Genomic DNA, 22351 nt, shown 5'->3' on the forward strand with positions numbered 1-22351 from the left:
TTTCCCATCTCTGTCCTTTATACTTACTCCACCAAGTTGACACAGAAGCTCTCAAGTGCTGCTGTTTTCCAGAAAGGTCTTAAGTAAGTACTGAGAGATAATCTTTGCAGAAATAATCCCAGACAGCATTTATGTAGACTTTTTTGTAGGCCTGCAGTATACAACTCCTCAGAAAGGGAAAGGAAAAGGACAAAGAGGGAGTTCACATACTAACACAAGATAGCAAGTAAAAAAATAGAAATGTGACATTCAGAGCATGAAAAAGTCCCAAGATTTCTGCTCCTGATAGTAAGTACATACCATCTGGATAACAAAAAGCATTTTATTAGATAAGGGGAATTTGTTCTATTGCCAAGTATTTCCATTGCTAAACAAAAAGTAAGTTAAAAGAATATAAACACTTGTGCTTCTTAAAATCAGTACGTTTTCAACCTCATGCAGTTTTTATTTATTAATGAGGTGTTTGGAGGCTTCTGATGCAAAAATTTATTAAATTAACTGCATTTAATAAAATTAAATATTAAATATATATTTTTAGTTTGATTACTGTCAATAATTTTACTTAACTCTATGAAAAATGCAATTTTTTATCATAAAACTCAAAAAGAAATGGCAGGCAAATCAACCCTTTCCTTTTTTCTTTGTGTTAACAAGAATACTTAAAAATTTTAAGTGATTATGGTTTCTTACTGCAATTCTTTAAAACAAGTGTTTTGTAGACCAAAGTAATTAAAGATACCGGAGATTAATCACCACCACATTATTTTTTTAACCAAATTAAAAATATGCTCACTGCAAAACACTTATTTTTTTCAGTTCATGAATAGAAATACCGCCTCTTGTTAGTCCAGAGATAATTGTTCAATGAAGAAACCTGAACAGTTAAAATTGGTTTATCTGCACTTGGCTCCTAGCCCTGCCCCTGCTGCTCTGCTCACCCTCTTCTGCTCCTCTGGACCTTTAGGCTGGTGGCTTCATTTTCATGTATGTGGGGAGGAGGGGGAGATGATAACATTGAACACCTGCAGCTCTTCACACAGGGAGATGTGCTGGTTATGTCAACAGTTTCTTCTTTCTCAGTCTAGGATTCACTTGGGGTTATTCTCTTCAATATCCTTCTTCACCTTGGCTTATCTTCATTGGTCTGCAACTCCTTGTTAATCCAAATTAACAATTTTTAGTGTCTTTTGCCTATGTAAGACACTTTGTTTACTTTTGAACCCCTGAAACCAATTTTGACTAGGTCCTGGTCAGCACTGATTTATGAATGAATTGCTCACACTTGTGATGTGTGCTGTGCTCCATCTTTTATCACCTCCTCATGCCTGTGCTCCTGTGCACCACATTCTGGGATAGACCTGTGATGTGCATAACTTGAAATTTGTACTTTCGTACCTGGTATAAATTCTATGCTCCTTACAGCTTGAAGAAAAATTGCATCTTAAAAAATAAAATTGGCCTCATGTATATTACTTCTTCATTAACCAGAAAGCATGCATAAAAAATGCATGGCTTAAACACTTTATGCTTTTTTAAAATTATAATTAGTTTCAGCTGAGTGTCCATGATTATCACAGTAAAATAAACACATTCATTTGGTGAAGAGAACCAAGATATTGAACATCTCAAAGGGTAAAGTAACATCAATAAATCATATATTTCCATTCTTTAACAAATCACACTAACACAAAAAATTCCAGCCCTCTGCTGAAAACTCCATAAATCTTACCTTATAATAAATACAGGAACATACATTATTACTTATTTAAGTGCCTCTCAGAAGTGTGGACCTTTCACAGGAAAGACCTCTAAGTATGACCTTATAAAGGTCATACTTTATAAGGTCATACTTATATGACCTTATATAGGTCATATAAGGTTTTGTTTCAATTATTTAACCTACTTACTTATGAAGTAAGCTTATATGTTGAAATGTTATATATATATATATATATATATATATCAGAGGACATAAAACACATAAACAGGACCTTATATTGACTGAACACATTTCTTAGAAAAAATTATAAAATTGAAGTTTTAGGAAAAATCTCTCTCACTATTATTACAGAATAGGACATATGAATATTAGTTATGTATTATTTATTACCACTTATTTATTCTGTCCAGTTGAATTGATAAGCTTGTCATAAAGGAACGACACTTCTATTTTCAACCACTTTGAAAAATATTTCTTTGCATTCTTTGTGGACTTCTTTCTTCCATTTCAAATAGATTCAGTCTCTGCATAATCCCCTTGTGCTTCTACTCTCCTTTTCAACATGAAGGGTTTGTTTGTTTGTTTTCTGACAGCATCTTAATTTCTTGTGTTTGTATTCAATTAACTCTGATGTGCTTTTCAACTGCAGCATTTTCAAAACCATGCATATATTATTTATACCATCTCACCAATGTTTTTGAGATGTCTTTCTATTTTTTAAGAGTAAACACTGGTTAATGTAAGTTAAATTAGGTTAGAAGGAACAGTTAGAAGATGGAACTGAAAAGATGAGCTTATCTGGTTCAGAGGAAATGAATAACCACTAGACCAGCACACGCACTTTTTAGTCAAGAATAGGAGTGTTAGCACTACCTTAAATAATATTTGGTCCAAAAATTTGAAAGGACTTTTGGATATCATTAGAAATTTGGTCTGCTGAGATAACTTTCATTATTTTTGTGCAGATTAGTGTGTTCTGCAAAGCATGGTCCTGTGGTCAGTACAGGTCCAACGTGCGTGGGACACACTGATTTACTGTACATGTCCCTCTAAGTGTAGGACATGAGAGAACATTGCTTGACCTTGTTCCCTCCCCTCTCAATTTTTTTATCTGTCAGTCTACACATCCTGGATTCTGCATGGGCACAGGCACCCATGTCTGTGCAATTGAGACTGTCTATTTATAGAAAAATGAAAGCTTTCTGTTGCCAACACCTGCTATATTTTTCAGTGTGACTAATATTTGATTAGAGAGATTCTTTCTTCTTCCCTTTTAGTTTCAGACTCTTTCTCTCTTTATTAAATTAACCTTGAAATATTCTGATACAGTGATTAACAAGTAATGAACCAGAAGAATATCAAATAATATTTTCTTTAGCATTACAGGAGTGCGCTTCTGATCGTAAAACTCTGATTCTGACTAATCATTCATAATGGCTAGTATCTTAAAAATTAATTTTAATGGAGATTTTGATAAATTTAATTTTGAAATTTATGGGGCAAATTTTCCTTTGGGAAAATCTCAATTGCATATATAATATTTCTTTTTTTTTTCCTTCATTCTATGAACAAAACATGAGATTAACTTTGTTTTTTCCTTCTGGTGTAAATATAGAGGCCTAAATTGAAGTGCTAGATTCAGTGCTTCATGATGACTCTGGATTAAAGCAGAGATTTTTAAAATGTAGCCACTCTTTCCTTCAAATGAATTAGAAACTCAGAGCAGATATGTCATCCCCACTCAGATAATGTTTAAATAGTCTTCTGTATAGAATTTTAAAGAGCATCTCACCGAGAAAAAAACCCCAACAAAATTTCATCTTCCTTGTACACCTAAATTACAGTTTATTTGCCATGTACTCATAATTACATAGTCTAGTTGTGAGTAGTTGTGTTTAGATGGCAAAATCACAAGAAACCTCAAAAATGGAATTGCATTAATTTGGACAATGTGTGATAGGATCTGGTTAAGCAATTTCTGTTGCTCCCTCAGCAGTTTGCTGCGGGGAACTACTGCTGGTATTTTAAAGCTTCTGGCATGAGAACAGCTGACTGAGTACAGATATCTTTCTAGTATTATGAATCATCTTCTGAAGGATTAGAGAGGAGGAATTCCATGCGTACTATTTTCCAAAAAAAAGCCAGCGCCTGTGTAAATTTACTACTTTACACATTTTAGGAAGCATATAGAATAAAGTCAGAAATGCTTGTACAGTTCATAAAAGCTTTTTGACCATCTGAATATATCAATACTTTTACGAGTGATAACAGATCGCTAGAAAAGTAAACAAATTAAACAAACAGCTGAACACAAATACTTGAACTTTCCCAGAACAGTGCCATTTATTCTCATTCAGTACTCCCCTGGAAATTCCTAGGAAGTAATTTTTTTATATGTCTTCTTGTTGCATTCCAGGCCATGAAATGTGTCCTGTTTCCTGGTATAAACATACTTCCCTGATAAACTGAGACACTGCCTTCCACTGTTTTGGATGTTTTGAATAGAAAAAACTTAACAAACTGCACCTCAGTCTCAGAAGGCCACTATATGGACTTCAGGAGAAAAGGAAGGACAAATAACAGGTGATATTGACTTGACTGACCTGCTATGGGAGTAAAATATTTACTGACATTACAATGTTTGTTTTCAAATCAGCATAAATTGATTATGTGATATCCACATTTTGTAAAAATAAGATTTTTAAGATGAAATCACTATAACTTGGCCAGTCATTAAGAATATAAATTCTGATATTTTTAATAAACAATCAAATTCTAGGATATTCAAATCACTCTAATATATTACTGAGGTAGGCAGCACACCTTTCATGAATGGGGTCAAAGTGCATTAGTGCCAAGTTTGCAACGACCTTATCCATCAGACCATGACATCCTGGGTGTTAGGGGATTCATATGCTCGGCAGTCATGTGATGAACATGTCAAAAGGAAGATATCACCTGCAACGCACTTGAAGGGCTTATTCAAGAGATGCCAGAAAAAAATTTTAAATTTTTCAGATAAGAGGAGAAATAAAAATATTAATCTTATTATACAAAACACTGTAGAAATGCCTGCTATCCCTCTGTCTCTTAAGTTTTATGTTTCCATTGAATGTGTTTCTTTTTATCCAAGTCTTTTCCCCATACTTCTTAACATCCTTGTTTTTCTTCTGGATAAAATATTACAATGAGGATCTCAATGACTGAAAAAAATTGAACAGGTGTTCAGGACAGGTATAAATCTTACTTCATATCTGCTATAATATAGCATATGTCTTACTAAATGTATATTATCATAAACTGCAACAATTTATGAAATCCCCAAATCAATTGATGTCATAATAAAATTGGTTTTAAGTGTATATAAAGAAGCATTGAAAGCAGATATGAAATTAAATAAAGAAAAATCCACAACACACACCCAAAGGAGTATGGAGAGATTGAAATAGAATCCAAGAAGTTTGTGGTCTCTATAAGAGTGAATGAATTACTAGAAATCTGATTGTTGAATACAACCAGTGACAGAAAGGTAAGAAAAGTACACCATTACTTGCGCTTGTTGCTTTCTTTTGTTTTATAAATTATTGAAATTACCTTGGGTTTTCACAATAAGATAGTATAAGTAAGTTGTTTTCGATTGGGAAACCATCAAATGAAACCCATTATTCAGGAGACCATGAGAGGATTGGTGGGGTTTTATGATGAAAAAGCTCTGTGATTATTTTTTTTAACATGAACAAAGTGAACCATCAAGCACTGACTACTCTGATTTTTTGTCAGGTAATGGATTACACTCTTCTGTATTAGGTAATGAAAAAACAATCTATGGAACTACATGGTATTGCTGTTCTTGCCACAAAGCATGCTAGTTTCTTAAATTTCTGTTGCATAAAGGTTAAGAATTCTAGAAAATTTATCAGTATGCCATGTGCAAACTCTTTATATCTCTGTATATCTCTTTACTATTTATTATCTATCATTATATTTTAGGGAGTTCAGGATATTTTGTTTACTTAATGCCACACCCTTCTGTACCATAAAATGTTATCTAATTAAATCCTCAGGGAAAGTCAATATGAAACAAGCACTCATATGGTGAGAGTCAATCCTATAAAGGCTAGTCTGTACAAAGAGAATTTAAGTACACAAACATGACAGAAAGTTTTGTATTCATATGGAAAGACTGAATATCAATTTTTATTCCCCATGGTCCAGAATCATTATGTTTGAATCCATTATTCACAACAACAGCAACATATAGGCTCCATAGAACATTTAGAGTTAACAGGGAGCTCCTATGACATTAATTTTGTTTCATTTTCTAATAGTCAAGCCTTTGGATATATGTGCAGCAATTGCAAAGCAGCACAGCTGCAGACCTAGTCAAATTGAAAAGAAAATTCTCCAAGTGGAAAAAAAAATTTCAAGGAGCCTCCTAGGCATATGAATAAAAGCATTTTCTTTAACGATTTCTGTAATTTTATTGAAGAAAATAACAAACAATCATTATATGTAAAGCTTCTCTTGCCTCCTATTTCTGTTAGAATTAAAACTCTGGATTTTAAGGTTGCTAGAAAGGATGGTAATATTTTCTTTAAAATATTATTTTTATTTGATATATATTAAAAACACTGAATATGTATAAGAACCAACTTTTAATTGTCTGAAGTCTCAAACATATGGAAATAACAAAAATTTGAAAATTTTGTGTGGGTTCTTTTTTCCTCTGTATTTCTTTATGTGTGTATTTATTATTTAAGTAGCTGTATTGTTTTTAAATTTGACACCTGGAATACTCTAATCTATGGCCTTTCTAAGAGTCCTATATTAGTAAAATTTACAGTGTCTTTCAGTTTAGGCACAGATAGCACAAAAGCTATCTTCAGTCTGAGCAAGCCAACTCTTCTGAGTGGCAAACACTCCTTCCTTGGATCATTCTTATCAGGTAATTTATCATCCTCATCAACTGATTAGTAGACAGAAATCTCCTTATAAACAACAGTGTGGTTACGCAGAGGTTAGTTTCTAATAAATCCCTTGGAAGTTTGTTTTCACCTCATACACACACACACACACACACACTCCTCTCCAAGAGCCTCATAAAAATCATCAAAAAGGCTTGTTACATAAGGAAGTTTTATGGACAAATGTAAATATTCCAGACAGCAATCTTACCAGCCTCCCTTACTGCAATGTAAATCAGATTAGGGCAACAAAGCAAGGAATACTCACTGCCGGATTCAAATTGGAATTAGATGAGAGAGGTGTTAAGATGCTCAGACTTGGCCAAACTCATGCATGGTCAGAAGTGGAATTGTCTCAAGAACTAGGGAAGCTCTAATTCAATGGGGAAAGATATAAGAAGTCTAAGCATTTCCAGGATTTGCTGGCAGCTACCCAAGGGAATTTTTTGTTTGCTTAGAATTGCAGTATTAGTATGCACAGCTGTTCAGGCAATGATGTTAAAATTGTCTGTATTCAGTTTCATTCTTCTCATTATAAGACAGTAATATGTGCCAGCCATTTTTACCCCTCTGAATTTATTATAAATAAACATTAGGAAAAAAAAAAGGGAAACATCACTAGTAATTAATTAGACTTACAGTATCACACCAGAAATAGAGTTTTTTAAAAGAAAACTAGAACTGAAATCAGAATCAATGCCACATGAGAATTATATGAACTTTTGATTGCTTGCTACTGCAAGGGAACTAGCAATATCAACTAAGTCTCAATAGGCACAGTAATCAAAGGATAAGGAAAGCAGATAATATTATGTAGATTAATATCATATTATCTATATTATTTTTTTCCTGTGTTTTAGGCTGAATATTTTAAATTTTTAATAGGAAATCAAAAACTCTGAAACAAGTGCATTAATAAAAAATGTCAGATAAAGCTATTAGCAAAGTTGACTCTAAACAACTCTAAACAACCAACAAATAAATGCATGAAATCAAAAGATAAACAATCTGATTGAATACTCCTTAAAGTCTTCAATTTTATCGGATTGCAAAATTAAAACTTTTGTAGAATCATTGAATCATAAAATAGTTTGTGTTGGGAAGAGACCTCAATGATCACTTAGTTCCCTGTGGGCAGGGACACCTTCAATTAGACCAGGTTGCTCAGAGACCCATCCAGCCTGGCCTTGAACACTCCCAGGGATGGGGCACTCACAGGTTCCCTGAGCAACTTGTTCCAGTGCCCGACCACCAAGTAAAGAATTCTTTCCTAATATCCAACATAAACTCACTCTAATTTGGTTTGAACCCATTCCCCCTTGTTCTGGTCACTACATGCTCTTATAAATAGTCCACTTGTCACTGCTGTCCATAAGGACTGAGCCACTGACCACTACCCTCTGGATGTGACCATCCAACCAATTTCTAATCCACTTAACAGTCCACCCATCAAATCCATCACTCTCCAGTTTGGAGAGAAGGATGTTGTGTAGAGGACTGTGTCAAAGGTTTACAGAAGTCTGGATAAAAGGCATTTGTAACTTTAGCTCCTAAATGTAGTTACTCCATCATAGAAAGCCTCTATGTTGGACAGCCAGGATTTTCCGTCAGTGAATCTGTACTGGCTGCTTCAAATTATATTTTTATTTTCTATGTGCCTTAGCATAGCTTATAGGAGGGTCTATACAAGGATGCCGATACAAAAAAATGATGATTCTGAATGGAAAGGAGGAAAAGGATAAATTAAATACTTTAACATGTACATAAAGGCAATATTTCACTGTGAATTTTAGGCCAAAGAGTAGCACAATTAATTATTTTGGATTTCAGTATAACAGAACTCGTTGTTTTACCTGTTTTTCATGCACAGAAATTTTTGAAACTATTATTTCTTAATATACTCAGCTGACTGATGGGAAGCTCTATAAGAATCAAGTACAAGTTGAGAATTTTTGTGCTGTGGAAGATTTTACCACCTACAGATTTCATGTACATTTCTTCAACATTTTTGTAACAGAATGGGATCTAAGATTTCAGTTATTGTGATATAGCAGATGTCTAAAAACACAAGAAAGGACTTAATGCACAGAGGCCCAAACAATAAAATAAAGTAAAGCTTCCATGTCTGATTATTGATGTTTGCAGAATCATAAAAAAGCCCATACTGGAAGGAACCTTGAAAGAATGACTGATCCACACTTCCACAGTAGAGATGAGATTAAAAAAACCTAGATGGGACTAGGGATCTAGCTCCACAATATCCAGTTTAATTCTATTTCATAGCAATATTTATCTCAGCAACTACAAACACTTGGCATTAATGTATTTAGCAGGTAGATGGGATAATGGTACATCCTACAGTGCTTTCTTTATGAAGAGAAAAAAAATTGTCCCTATGTAGATGAAAGTCCAACCTTTTATTTTTTTTTTTTTTTTTTTGTGATCTTTGCAGCAGAGTAGTAAAGAGAATATTCTCAGTTGAGTACAAGAAAGAGGGCACTTTGATTGTGTGGTTGATTAATCATAATCTGCCAATCTGTAGCTAAATATTGTCAATGCAATATCTAAATAACATCTCTGTCATCTGTTACAATGGATTATAGCGCCATCAGGTCTTGCTTCCTGCTGTTGAATCATGAGGTCCAGTGAGAACCTCTTGCTTTCTAAATTTCTCAGAGAAGTCTAGGTGTAGCTTTGTCTACTTAGTCTCAGATGTGGTAACATTTTATGTCTAAAGGGTTAAAAAAAAATTATTCATAGTTATTGGCCTGTTCTTTGGCAGTTATACTAATATCCAACCCCCACTGAAGAAAAAATCTTTGTAAAAGCAGAAGTGTCTCAACTGATTCACAAATGCATTTCTTTCCTGAATGAGCTGTAGGAGCTTTTTGTTACATTTGCATTTGGAATGGCTTTATGACCAAGGCAAATTTCTAAATATGGGAATATTATAAATGGCAGATATAAGAAATACTGGCATATACGACACAAGACATTTAACCAGCTAAATTTAACCACCAGTTAAATTCAGTGCTTCATTTTCAAATTCTCTCTTCAAGTAAAACAAGTAAAATCCTGCATGTTTGAGTGCTTGGAGCTCCCCAGCTGTGGAGCTCCATCCTATGTATGATGTCATATCATTTTGCTCAGGAAAACACATTAAATTAGCTAAATTAATACTTTAGGATTCATATTTTAATATCATCTAAGTACTTTTATAATTTTCTTAATAAAATATATGATACTTAACTTGATCTACCCATAGCTGTCATGTAATAATGTATAATGTAATTAATCTTGGAAAAACTGCTGTTCACTAGATATTTGCTGCCATCTGCAGCCAAAATGTGAAAAACACTTTTCTAGAAATAAAATTCTGACATTTAATATTCAGTGTCCTCTCCGCTCTGAGAATGTGTTTGTTATGATTACATGATTGTTAACTGAAAGATACAAGTAGCTACAACTATCAAGAAGAATAAATTCCTGGGAAATCTATTGAGCATTTAATATTCATTTTGGGAAGGGTTTTTTTTTTTCTATTAGAAGTTTTTAAAGGAAATATTGCATTGATTCTTATAGCTTTTAATTTGATTGTGAAGCTTCTTTGTTTTTTAACATAACAAAATTTTGTCTAAAAAATATTTCTGTAACAGAAATTAGTTATTTTTTTACACTTTGAAGTGTAAACTTTGAATTTGGCTGGACCTGCAAATTTTAGTAACACTGGTTTCTCAAAGTTTCCCAAATATCTGCCTCAGTGTTTTTTATAGTTTTCATGGGCAAGGACTATTGAGGTTTTTTTCTCTCCTATGACCCTCAAGTCTGAAGAGCTGGCTTCAGATACTCTGTTGATATCCTATTTCTAATTCATCAAGAAATGCTTAACTGTTGATTCCCTTATCTCAAACTCTTATTAAAAAAATTTTATACGATATCGACAAAAATTTTTCCTTGTAGAAAATGAAATGGAATTTTATACAATTTTATTCATAATATTTGAAGTAAGTAATGGAAGTTCATAAAAACCAAAAACCAAAAATAAAATCATGAAATACTTCAAAGAGGATGGTTTGGAATAAAAAATTGAGCACAGGATCTACAGACAAAAAATTACAGAGGGACATAAAGATAGGTAAATGATTGGCTGAAACACGAATCTGGTTCAATTCAAAGACATTTAAATAATTATACTTTTTTTTTTTCCTTTGGTTGTTCTAAGGAGCTCAGAACTTTGTTGAAGCATGTCACTGTAGATCTTCCCAGCATGGACAGGAGTGAAGAGTAAATTGTTTTAATATTTTGGTCACATTTTGGTTGTAAATTACTAGTGAGGCATTCAATTTTGCCCAAAAAAAAACCCAAAAAACCCATGAGGAAAATATTTATTGAAAGCATATATCAAATAAATTTTTATTTATTTACTGTCATTGTTGCAGAATTTAATATAGTATTTAACCTTTTCTTCAATATAATTTTCAGATAGTATGCACTCTATTTCACTTTCAGAAATAGCCATTTTTTGTGAAGATGAGTTTTTAGGTTGCATTGATTGAATTTTTTCCTTTTATATTGAGCCTTTCATAATAATAAAATAAATGGTTTATAACATTACAATAAATCATGTAGGTCACATTTATAAAACGTTACTTTTTTGTTTCTTCTTCTTCTTCTTTTATTTTTCTATGAGAGGATAAGGATCATGGAATTGTTTGTTTTGGGAAGCACCTTTAGAGGTCATCTAGTTCCAAGTCCCCTGCTGTAAGCAGGAACACCTTCCACTTAACCAGTTTGCTGGGATCAAAGCCCCATCAATCTGGTCTTCAGCACCTCCAGAGATGGAGTTTCCATTCTGACCTTCTCTAGGAAACATGGTCCAGTGCCTTACCACCCTTACTGAAAAAAAAATCTTCCTTGTGTTCCCCTTATAGTCTCCTCTAATTATTGCCTGGGTGCAGTAATGTCTGCAAAGCAAAGGTAGAGATGGAAGCAAGAATAGATGGGATTTTTGGCTTTTTATGTTTTATTTTAGCATATTTTTGAGGCAATTCTGTTTACTGTTAAGTAAAGTAAATGTGAGTAAGAAATAACTCTACTGAAGTCAGTAAGATTATTTTTCATAAAGTTGGCATACAGCTAAGAGTCTCAGGCCATATCTTTAAGAGGATTTCATATCTAAATCATTGCAGTTTATTTACTTAGGAAAAATCCTCAGATCACAGACTCCTCTTTGGAACTAGAGTGGACAAAACGCAAATGTGACTAATATTTCTTCTTACCTCCCCCTTTCTCTTCCCAAACTTCACCCCTCAAAAAAAAAGAAAGGGCAAAACAAAATAAAACAAAACAAAAGAAACAAAAAACTCCACAAAACCAAAAAACAAACAAACAAAAAAACCTCTAAAACCCAACAACAATAAAACCAAATAAAAACTCCCCAAAAAACCCCAATAAAACTCCCAAGGAGACATTTTCCAGCCCGGGTATTGAACGTAAGTCTTTGTGATTGTTTTGAATTGCTGCACAACTGAGCTGCGCAGCTGAATAATTCAGCTGGGTGTTCATCTCTCAGAAACATGTGATGCTACTTATTAAGCCAAAATATATTTTTAAAGTTGAAATTATATTTGGGTGTGTAGTGAGCTCCTTTCAATTAGTTCAGCTGCAGTGTGTGCCTTACTTTCTGTCATCTGCATTACAATAGTTGTGACTTCCTTGCCTCTGTGGGCAGTCAGCCAGAAAGACAGAGTAACCCAGTGTCTCCCTGTGCTTTCACTGCCTTTTCAATGGACTACTGCTGTCAGCAGTAAAAAATACAATAAATCGAGGTTCTTTCTTCAGTAGAAATCCTAAAACAGAATTAAGGCATACTTCAATATTTTACAAGAGACTGAGACCATCTGTTAAGATCCAGCTGGATGGCTCTTGGTCTAATAGAGTGGAAATGGATCTTGTGACTCTCTATTTAGGTGGTTTCTTCAGCTGTCTTTCCCATTGTTAATCTTTCAGTAATCACATTCTGTGTCACTGAACGGTCAGAGCAATTTCCTCCCTCAGGTCAAACCTCAGGGGTTATGCTTTTAATTTATTTAATTAATTACCATCTTGCTGAGTTCAAGCCCTGTTAAGCTTTACACAGGGTGAAGGAAAACACGGAAGAAAAAGAGAAGGAATATATGATGGAGAAAGCATTTCCATTTTAAAAGGCAAATTTAGGAGTCAATGCCATACCAGCTAACAGAGAAACATAAAGGTTAGGGGATACCGAAAGTTAATCTTTCCAGGATATTTTGTGATCCCAAAAGATGGACTGTCTATTCAGTAAGCTGTAAAGAAGTGTTTTACAGTATCCATAAATCTTGAACACAGGCTTCGTAAAGGCTCTTCCCACACTTTTTTTTTTTTTTTTTTAAAATTTTTTAATTACACATCAGAAGCATTGCCAAAGGCAGTAGGAAATACCTGTTCACCTTCAGGTCAATGGATTTGATATCCTGGTGGGGATTTATCTTCTCATAAATTAGCTCAAGGAATTAAAGACTGAATCACATTCTGCTTTGTACTAAGATACTTAATAAGTATGAACACCATGGTCTCTTCCAGCTTCCAACTGAACATCATCCTCTGACTTTTAATCAAGTTTGCACTTAAAAATATTGCAGAAACAGCAGTTCTTGAACCACATCCTGAACTGTATAGAAAGGTGCATACGAAGACAGGCTGAGAGAGCTGGGTTTGTTCAGCCTGGAGAAGAAGGCTCTGGGGAAACCTGACTGGGACCTTCCAGTGCATAAAGCAGGTTTATGAACAAAGTGCAGAGAGACTTTTTACCAAGGCTTGTAGTGACAGGATGGCACAGTGGTTTGAAACTGAAAGAAGATAGGTTGAGACTGCACATAAAGAAGACATCTTTTAGGATGGTGAGATACTAGAACAATTATCCAGAGAGGTGGAAGGTGCTCTATTCCTGGAAGTGGGCATGACCAAGTAGGACGGGGCCCTGAAAAACCTGGTTGAGTAGAAAATGTCCCTGTCCATGTACTGGATGATTTTTAAGGTCCCTTCCAAACCAAACTAATCTATGATTCTACCATGCAGAATTCATTTAGAGAAGAGTTAGAGGCAGAAACAGAGAAGTAGAAACAATATTCTTTTTTTTTTTTTTTCAAGACACCCCAAAACATAAAACCCCTATACTTTAGATAAATTTTCCTGCTGGTACTCTTTAATCAAAACTTTTAAAAGGTATCTTAATAGAATGCATTAGTGACTAATTTTTCACATTTGTAAGAAAAGATAAAATTGAGGACCAAGTTCTACAGGTTGATGTACAGTCTCAGACAAGACATCTTGTGCAAATCAAACTAGGTATAAAAGGCAATGCTAACAGCCAGCTCATCTCATCTCAATGAGCACTTAGGAAGATGGGTAAGTAATGCCTCACTCTACCACTCTGTGTCCTTCTAAGGAAGGTAATAATGCCATAGGCACCAAGGGATTTTGTGTTCTCACACTCACACCGTATAGACTCTATATACTGTTTCAGTATTTGGAGGGTTGTTTTGGCTTGAGGATGTGATGAGGATGATGATGAAGATGATGATGATTTGGAAGGTTTTGTTTGTTGTTATTTGTTTTTGTTTGATTTTTTCTTTTTTTAATCTGTTTATATCTTGTTAATTTAATGAACATAAACTGGTAAATCCACACAAATTTTCTGTAGGCAAGCTAATTAAGTTAAATCTAATTTAACTAATCTAATTAAAATCCACTTGAAGACCAGGCCTACTTATTTTAGTTGGGATGGACAGGATATACTCTGTAGGTATTAAAAGCAAAATTCAGCTCCTATGTATTCAGAATTTCATAATCACAACAAAAAGCCAGTAAATCTGTGACTGTTTTAATTTGAATTTGAAATTTACTGTTAAAAAATAAATTAACAGAACTAGCAGACTATCTTATTCTAAAAATCCATGTTCTGTTTTTTTTACTATTATTATTTTAGTATTACTCAGGTACTTAGCAATTAGTTATATATGTAAGGAAGATATTTTAAATGATTGTGGTAAGTCTTTAGACAATACTATCAGGCCAAAATTCATGTACAGTAAGGGAGAGTTCCTGTCCAAGAAAGTTTAATATATCAAATGAATTTATACCGTTAGTGAGAAGAATACAGAAGCCAAGCAATTTGCAGACAGGCGACAGATGAAAAATGGATACGAGTGACTTGACTTTAGGGCCAGCGTTCTAACCTTCTCTCCTTTGCCTCAGAGGTATTTCAAAGTCACTTACATCGCAAGGATAGTTTGAAAAGTTAATGTCAAAGACTACTTCATAAAAAGAAGTTTGATTAAATTTTATGCCTTTTTCAATTGACTGTTATGAAATTGAATTCCACATTATCTCTTCTAATGACTTTAAATATTTCATGTGTATTAACTGGATAATGAAATCACTAAATGATTAGTTTATGTTTCTTAAATTATATATCAAAGGTTACAAAAACCAAAAATTACATTTTCTCTGAATTCTGTTGGAGGACAAAATAGTTTTAAAATAATGTGTGTTCTAAATGGAAACTAAAAGGAATCATATTCCTGTTAGTATATTTCTTCAAATTACAACCAGTGATGCTGTACTCTTCAAGGCATTACTTGGGAATAAAAATATGGTTGTTTTAATATTCATATTTTCATAGCACCCTTCTGTGATCATCCTTCCTCTTTTTTTCACACTATACAACATTGTTTTCCCATCAATGCTCTCAAAATTAAGCTGCATTGAAAATTGAGTAAATTTCTAACAAAATAGTCTTTCAGCGAGCCATGTATAACAACAACAACAACAACAACAACAACAACAACAACAATAATAATAATAAACTAATAAATTATTGCGCAAATTTAAATTTAGAAATCAGTGAGTTTATGGGCATTCTGTATAAAGAGAACTTAAACATCAACCTGTGTGGAGGCACAGTTTGTTCTGTTTAACCAGTCAGAATAAAACGCTCATTCTTGACTTTTTCCATATCAGTTAAAGTCCTTGTTAATCTTTTAACTGTGTTGAGAGATTGTTATTGTGTCTCATGGTACAAGCTTCAGAATGTCATGAACTTATTCCTGCAAGAGATCCAGTTCACTTTTTTGAGTTTAAGATTTTGTCTGCAAACACATGATAAATACATAATCTGATTTCAAAAACCATTTTAATTATGCTAAAATTCTAGAGTTATAAAAACTATAAAAAAAAATATAAAAAAAAATTAAAAAAAATTTGTGGGAGCCAAGGATTTCCTTAGAATTCCTGAGCTGATAAATGCTTAGTGTTGAATGCTCAGCATGTGTAGTGCAACACAGATTCATTAAAACCAGTAGAAGTAGGTAAATTTACATAGACTTAGGATCTATCCCTTCATATTTAATCTAGTTTCCATAGTAGTTTTCTGATTGCTCTTTATATTCAGCTTTAGGGATATCTGGTAGTTACAGTGGGATGGTTATCAAATATTTAATTAAATTGTGAAGTCACAGCTATATTTTATTTCAAAATATTCCCTAATATTTTAAACCAATTTGTTCAATATTGAAATTTTAAACACTATCTTCTTGACATATATCAGTATCATTCTGTGAAAGTAACTGAATTCTACTACTTCCAAATTTGCTCCTGGTCTGAATAAAGAGAACAAATAATTTCTAACATTTCTTCCTACAGGTATTGATTCTTGGTAAATATTTTTGTTGTTTCCAGATGACTTCAGAGGCAAAATCCATCTTTTGTGAGAATTATCAAAATAATTTTCAAAATTGCTTTTTTGTAATTGGTGGTGCTTTATGCATTTCGTCTTTACGAAGGAAAAAAGTTACAGACATTTATGATTGTTTTAATTGGACTTGAGAATAGAATTAAAGAGTTTATATCATTTAAGCAAACCTCTGGGGGCAGAGCTCTTCTAAAACAAACAAAAAGGCAAACTAATAAAAATTCTAGTTAATGCATTATTCCATAGTCAGAAATTTCTGTGCATTTGGATACAAAACGGGTAAAATGATTCAACACCATATTTCAATGTTACCACAGGGGCCTTCATTGTGAACAATGAGTACTTTTGTCTGTGTAGTAGGCTCTCATTTATCAATAATGACATGAAAGTAAGTTTGACCTGAAGAATGATTTTTTTATTTTTTTGTTTACTGGAAGAAAATCTCAGATAAAAATCAGGCCTTTGAGAGCAGTTAGAAAGCTTCTAAGAAACTAATTAATAGCAAAGAAGAATAAATTTTAATTATTAGTATTATTAGTTAAAGTGTCAATACACAGTCTGGATTTCTTGGATCAAGTTTAAATAGATGTCTAGTCTTGGTGATGATGAAGTTCAGTAAAATAACAGATTAAATCAATGGAAATAAAGTGAAGGGATGCTCTGGTGTGGATTAATTGAGCGATGAGCTAAGCTTCACACAGCCACTTAACTTGCTGCCACATGGGAGAAAGAGGAAGATAAAGACAATTCAATAAGTAAAATAAAAACATGAAGGAGAAGAAATTTAAAAAAAAAGGAAAAAAAAAAGTTAATGCAAATAGAGTAGCTCATCACTAGCAAATTCATACCTAGTCACTTTCTGAGCAATGGTAACCAGTGGTAACTCTCCCCCTGCTTTTACTTCTGAGCACATGGTGTGGTGTATCCCTTTGGTCAGCTGGGGCCAGCTGTCCTGACTGTGTCCCCTCCCACCCTGTCCTGCACTCCCAGTCTGCTGTTCTTTGGTGGGAGGGACAGCAGCATGAAAAACTGAAAAGGCCTTGATGCTGCATAATTGTTGCTCCGCAAGTTCCAAAACATTGGTGTCTTATCAAAACTGTTTTGATCAAGAGCAAAACAGACTCAGCTTGGGGAAAATTTTTTCTTTTCCTTTTCTAAAAGGCACTTTTAAGAGATACTTATTCAGTTGTTTTTGGTTTTTTTCCCCCCCCATGGTTCTTCTAGTCTGAACCCAGAGTCAGAATATCAAACAATCTGAAATCTCTTAGTTTCTGGAGAGATATATTAATCTCTGGTTGATGTTTCCTTTTCTATCTAACAAATGCTAGATAGTTTGTACAAACTAAAACACTATTAACAGGATAGAGAGGACTTCTTCCAATGCAAATTGATAAATTCACCTGACTTGGGAACACACTGCTCTAAATCCTTAATTTAACTCGGGTATTAACATTGGATTCTATCAGACATGCGTTTTCACTGATACTTGAGGCAGATTCTTTTTCTTCCTAATGAGAGCATTTAATCAACATTGTGCTGTAGGATTCAACAACCATTTGAATTAAAGATAATTAATTTTTTTGAAATTAAAATGAACTGATAAAAGAAGTTATGAGAGAGCACTTCAGGAGCAAAAATCCTGAAATTTTGAAAGCGTTCTCCTGATTCTCTATTACGCCAACTTTTTATTAGTTTTGTTTTAGTTGCTAATTGTTTGAAAACTAATTCTAAATTTCCTTATAATTGATCTGCATTGAATAAAGCAAAATACCAAAGCATAGATATTCTAATGAGATGGGTCCATGCAGACCAAGATGTCTTTATTCCATGTAATCGTTAATAACAAAAAAACTGTAAGTAAAAGAAGAGGTTTCTATTCTCCAGGGGTAAACTTTTAAAACTTTTCAACATTTACTAGTTGATTCTGAAACAGCCTGAGAAAACAATATATGCTATCCCTATATATACTATCAGTAATCTAAAAGAATCAGAGAAGAAAATTATTGCTGAAATTTACAGGTGAGATTGTCACATGGGGGAGAAAAGATTCTTTCATTCAAGTCTTTTTCACAATAAATAAATTTTCGTTGTGGGGTTTGGCTCACTGGTGGGTTTTTTGGAGGGGTTTGGAGGGATTTTTTTTGCTTCTATATGTACTATAGTATTTTATCAGGGTGTTTTATTAGGTATTTGTGAAGCTTTTTCTGCCACATCTGTATCCTCAGCATGGTAGAAAGCCTGAAATCTCCTATTCATAAATATTTTCTAGACATTGCTTGGAGTTTTCCATATCCTCCGCAAGAGATACTCTTACTTAGGTAAGGAATTTTTCTAGTGATTTGATTGAACTTTTAGGAGGGACATTACAAACAACAAAATACTGTCACATACAGAATAAAACATGTTGACAAATAGGATATGAAGCCAGCATGTTACTCATTTTCTCTTTGACAATAAAGCCCCACTTTTTCATGTTACAGAATAAAAATTAATTAATTATTAATTATTTTCCTAATCTGTGAAATGTTACAAAAAATAAGAATGGGTTTTCTAAGTCTGAGCATTTTTCATCCACAGAATGTACTGAAAAGAATCTGTTACCATGATATTTTGCCACTCATAGGAGCATGAAGAGTCATATAAGGGAAAAAAATCAATTTCATTTTCTTTGTTTTGGGAGAGGGGAAGCAACAATATATTTGTCCTATTTGATTATCCTATATCTGACCTTTCTAATTTAACAAAGTGACATAATAAACTCAACAAAAATATAAAAAATCCATTCAGTCACATAGTTTACAAGAGGGATAGCTTTCAGACAAGGTCAAATACAAATGAACTGGTGAGTGGGAAATTGTACACAGCTGTTATAGTTAATTTCTTTCCTCCACAGGAAACCAAGCACTCAAGTCCTGTTTGGCAGTCAACAGTGAATTTGCAGCTCTTTTGAAAATTTTTATGTGGCGCGAAGGTGGTGAAGCCTGTGCAGCTGCTTCCCACCAAAAGAGCTACAGTTCCTTCCCTTCTACACAGCACAAGGAGAGCATGCTGAGACAGACTTTCACCATTAATATTTATGTGTTGGTAAAAGGCTGAATTTGAAAGACTGAAACCAGTGTTATAGCCTAGATCCCACAGACAGAAAGTAGACTCTTGATTTCCACTCTCCTCCTTCTACCAAGATGAAAGGTATGTTTGAAAAGCACAGAGATCACTCACAGAATGTGCTTTCTTCCTGTATGCTGATATATTTACAAACTTCTAATCCCACAGTCACACTAATCCTCAAGAACAGGTAAAGGCTATTGACGCTGCAAGTTTTAAATTTATAGTCTATTTTTCACATCACTGGTACTTCAGTAAGTGAAAGTAGACACTAAGGACTTACTGCTTTGACTTCTTGGGAAAGGTGATGATTTTCAGAATGGTATCCCTTAAAATGCTGTGTTTATGAACCTATCTAGTCAGACATCATACTATTTCAAAAGCATTATAATCCCTTTGCAAAGAAGCAGTTCCACATGTTCTGATTAACTTTGGAAATTTGACTCCTGTTTTGCACCTAAGACAACATCACTGTTAAATAAACACCACACCTCAGTTCTTGTAGTTATGCACACAGAAAAATTGTATCTGTACTTCTGAAGGGAACTAGACATTAAAAAAATGGTTGTTAAAACTTTTTTTCAGAAAACAAAACAATCATTAGGAAGTTTTTGTATACACTGTATATGATAAAAAGGACTGTTCTCACAAAAATAATTTGCAAGCAAACTAGAAAAAAAGGAAAGAAAAAATGAGAAGGAATTATATAATTTGGGTGTGTTTTGATAAATTTTTATCCTATTGCCATTATTTTAGCATCTTTGAGCAAGAATATATTTCATTTAGAGGAAATATCAATCATGTACATAAAGGTAAAAAGGAGAGAAATGTCCTAAAGAATGCTGATGAATGCATCCATTTTTTTCCCAAATGAAAGCATGAACTCAGTCTGCACCACTCACCTCTTTTAATATTTTAAAATATGAAGTGTCAGTGAGTCTTACCATTTTAGAAAATGAAAATGAAAACAGGGCTTTCAGTTGCTAGTGGTTTTGGTTTTTTTGTGGCTCTTACTTTAAGTTTTAATTTAAACATGAAAGTGATAGTCACCAATTACCCAGGAAAAAAGAAATAGCAATTATATAATGGTGTTTCTATTATTTAAGGGAAAGCTGGCACAACAACAACAGCAACTCATTACATGACCTTCATTATTAGGTTTTTCTTCATATTCATGACTAGATTTGAAATCTCTGTGTGTGGGGGGGGGTGAGTGCATGACATAATTTAAAAGATATACACATCCTATATAGGTCATTTCACTTTCTTTAAAAAGCTGCTGTATATTTCAAATAAATTTCTGACACTTTTGAGTAATTTAAGATATTATTGTTAATGTAATGGATTACTTATACATACTTATTCATACCTCACACTACAGTTTAAAAAAAAGCATTATGAACTTTGGTGGCTAGAATACCTATTCATAAATAAAACACATCTCCTGTAACTTACAGAGTTTATAACATACTAATATAAAATGAAAAAATGGTTATGATTGGAAGGGGTCCTTAAAGATCATCTAGCTCCAAAGATCATCTAGCTCCCCTGCCATGGGCAAGGAACTTTCTATTACACTGTGTTGCTCAGAGCCCCATCCAAACTTGTTTTGAAGACCTCCAGGAATGGGGCAATGGCAACTTCTTTCATCAACCTGTTCTAGTACCTCAACAACTTCACAGTAAACCATTTCTTCTCCTAATATCTAACCTAAACCTATCCTCCTTCATCTTAAGGCCATAACCCCTGGTCCTTATGAAGAGTCCCTCTCCAGCCCTCTTGAAGGCTCCCTTTAGGTATTGGAAGGCTACTGTAAGGTTACCCTAAAGGCTTGTCTTCTCCAGGCTGAACAGCCTCAGCCTTTTTTCATAGGAGAGGGGTTCCAGCCCTGTGGACAACTTGGTAACTCTCCTCTGGACTCAATAAAACAGGTCCACATCTTTCTTGTGTCTGAGATCCCAGATCTGAATGCAGCACTCCAGATAGTTTCACACCTCATTTGATGCAGCTCAGACTGCAGTTGGCCTTTTGGGCTGCAAGCATACATTGATGAGCCCTCTTGAACTTTTTGTCCACAAATACTCCCAAGTCTTTATTCCTAGGGCTGGTATCCATTCTCTACACAGCCTGTACTTCTTGGGATGGCCCAAATCCAAGTACAGGATATGAACACTGCCATCAGGGCTCATACTGCCCCACACAGTTTGTTAACTCAGGCATCCTTATGGTTGAATATACTCACAGGTCACAACCTTATATATCCTTACATTCCTTCAGTTTTGTGCTGCAAAATCACCACTGCAACAGTTCTGATTTTATTTCATATACTCTAGGTTTAAAACAGCCCCAAAATACATAAGATTATTTAAACAACACCTATTTTTTGTTGCATCTCAGTGTTTACAAAAAGTATGCACTGCAGAAACAGGAACAAGACAAACTGATTTTGTGCCCCAGTAAGCACAGATCTTGGTCTGCAGCAACTTCATGCTTATGGAAAAACAGTGAAATAGGAAGGCATAGGTAGTGTTAACATTCTGGTTTTCCCATCACTCTTTTTTCTTTCTTTTTGTTTTTCTCTGTCTGTTTTTCTGTTTTGTTTTGGTTTTTTTAAGAAAGCAAGGAATCTAGTAGCTTGAAGTGCTTCTATCATCACTGAAAAAACTTGGATAAGCAGTAAGAAACAATATAAATTTAAATTTCAGGTGTAAATATGGGGTACGCAACCCCAAAAAGAATGTTTCTCTGAAATAGTTCACCTCTAGAAATTAAGAGATCCTATGTGTCTGC

This window comes from Geospiza fortis, unplaced genomic scaffold (genome assembly GCF_000277835.1).
Source record: "Geospiza fortis unplaced genomic scaffold, GeoFor_1.0 scaffold45, whole genome shotgun sequence".
Classification (NCBI taxonomy): Eukaryota; Metazoa; Chordata; class Aves; order Passeriformes; family Thraupidae; genus Geospiza; species Geospiza fortis.